Here is a 2,801-nt window from a genome sequence, read left to right as displayed (position 1 = left end):
GAAGGAACTCAAATGTGAAATTGCAGAACTACTAACTGTGGTTTGTAACCTATCATTTAAATCAGCTTCTGTATGAGATGACTGGAGGATAGCTAATGTGATGCCAATTTTTTTTAAAGGCTCCAGAGGCAATCCTTGTAATTACAGGCTGGTAAGCCTAATTTCAGTACCAGATTTGTTGAAACTATAGTAAAGAACAGAATTATCAGACACATAGATGAACACGATTTGTTGGGGGAAGAATCAACATGATTTGTGTAAAGGGAAATCATGCCTCACCAATCTACTAGAATTCTTTGAGGGGGGGTCAACAAGCATGTGGACAAGGGGGATCCAGTGGACGTAGTGTACTTAGATTTTCAGAAAGCCTTTGATAAGGTCCTTCACCAAAGGCTCTTAAGCAAAGTAAGCTGTCATGGGATAAGAAGGAAGGTCCTCTCATGGATCAGTAACCGGTTAAAAGACAGGAAACAAAAGGTAGGAATAAATTATAAGTTTTCAGAATGGAGGGATGTAAATAGTGGTGTCCCCTAAGAGTCTGAACTGGGAACAGTACTTTTCAACATGTTCATAAATGATCTGGAAAACGGGGTAAACACTAGTGAAGTGGCAAAATTTGCAGATGATACAAAACTAATCAAGGTAGTGAAGTCCCAAGCAGACTGCAAAGATCCCTTTCTCACAAAAGTGGGTGACCAGGAAACAAAATGGCAGATGAAATCCAATGTTGATACATGCAAAGTAATGCACATTGGAAAACATAATCCCAACTATACATATAAAATGATGGAGTCTAAAGTAGATGTTACCACTCAAGAAAGAGATCCTGGAGTCATTGCGGATAGCTCTCTGAAAACATCCACTCAATGTGCAGTGGCAGTCAAAGAAGCCAACCGGATGTTGGGAATCCTTAGGAAAGGGATCGATAATAAGACAGAAAATATTATATTGCCTCTATATAAACCCATGGTACGCCCACATCTTGAATACTACATGCAGATGTGGCAGCAGATTTAAAACAAACAAAAGGAAGTATTTCTTCACACAGTGCACAATCAACCTATTCATGGAGGATAGGTCCATCAATGGCTATTAGCCAGGATGGGCAGGGATGGTGTCCCTAGCCTCTGTTTGCCAGAAGCTGGGAATGGGCGACAGGGGGTGGATCACTTGATGGTTACCTGTTCTGTTCATTCCCTCTGAAGCACCTGGCATTGGCCACTGTTGGAAGACAGGATACTGGGCTAGATGAACCATTGGTCTGACTCTGTATGGCCATTCTTATGTTCACATTCTCAGCAGCTGCTGACTGATTCCTGCTAACTGGTTTTGGTGCCTGTGGAGGTGAAAGTGGGATGGGAAATTAGGATCTGAGGTAAAAAGGTCCTTCAGGTAGAGCCTTAGAGCCAACCAGACCTGGGGAGAAGTCTCGGGTTGTCATATTGTCAATGACAAGGGCTAAGATAGAAGAGTAACTTGTATTCCAGTTGTGTTGGCGATAAGAGAGAGGCAGACAGAAGTGAAGTGAATACAAACAAGCTGAAGTTGGAGAAGAGGATGTCTCCAAGGACTGGGAATGAGATGCAAACACCTTCATTTCTAGATTACTAGCTCAGACAGGAGGTGGTCTCTGCCCAGCTCCTAGCAACAAGGATCACATCCCACAACCACCTCCCTAATTGGCTTTAAATCAGCTGCCTTGGTTGGCAGCCTCAGCTCAGAAACTATGATGGGTCTCAAAAACTTACTTCCCCCTCACCGCCCAGGTGTGATCACTCCAGGGTTGAGGTAAACTTCACTTCTGGATACCTCTGTTGTCTAGACAAATTCCATCTCCGGCTGCCAATGCTTCATCGACACAGAATTAACTTTTAAAACCTGTTTCCTGCTAACTGAAGCTTAACTGAGCTCGCTTTGGGTTCGAAGAGTGCCTCAAAGAAGGGCAGAGTTGCAACCATTGATTTTAAGGTATGAATGACAGTACAACTTGGCCCACTTTAGCTTACTGAGATGGAGTTTTCCTCCAGCACCATCTCAAATACAGAATTAATGTACCAGACCAGCACATCTATCACTGAAGACAATGTGAATGGTATGAATGTGTCTGAGCACAGAATTTGGTCCCATATGTTCAACAATATCTCCCTTATATGTGTCACTAAGACCTGATGGAGTATTATGAGTAATATTGTTTGTTATGGATTTAGCTGCTTTTTAAATTAGCAAATTGTTTGGAAACCAAATTTGGTTGCCTATGACTGTATTCATTACTCACATTTGCTGAACAGTTTCGACAGATACATTTTCAGACCAGAGGCTCTTCATCAACAATTTACTTTGACTATTCGCACCTTTTGTTCCATGATCTTAAAATGCCTTACGAACAATTAAATCTCACACTGCCTCTGTGGAGCGATGCGACCTGCAATTTAATGATGGGTAACTGATCTGAAGAAGTGAAATGATTCACCCAAGGTCACACAGGGAATCAGTGAGAGAGTTGGTAATGGCACAGTGGAGTCCTGACCATTAGTTTTGTAAAACCATGGACAGTTTGGGGAAGCACCAACTGATTGGGGCAAAAGCAAATGCAGCATCTGTTTCCAAAAATGAAAGCATGATCCTGGCAGTTACTGACCAGTCAGACCACATGCACCTTGTTAGTGTACCAGGAAAATAATCTGGTTGCTTAAGAGGTTTTGCCGCTCTGGTGCCTCAGCAATGGGAGAATTTCTCTTTCTAACAGACCGGGAGTGATCTCTTCAATGAGCTACTTGTCTTTGTTTCTCTGTTCTCTAGGT

The sequence above is a fragment of the Mauremys mutica genome, chromosome 3 (genome assembly GCF_020497125.1).
Source record: "Mauremys mutica isolate MM-2020 ecotype Southern chromosome 3, ASM2049712v1, whole genome shotgun sequence".
Taxonomy (NCBI): Eukaryota; Metazoa; Chordata; order Testudines; family Geoemydidae; genus Mauremys; species Mauremys mutica.
The sequence above is the reverse complement of the archived record's forward strand: the minus strand, read 5'-3'. Positions refer to the sequence as shown.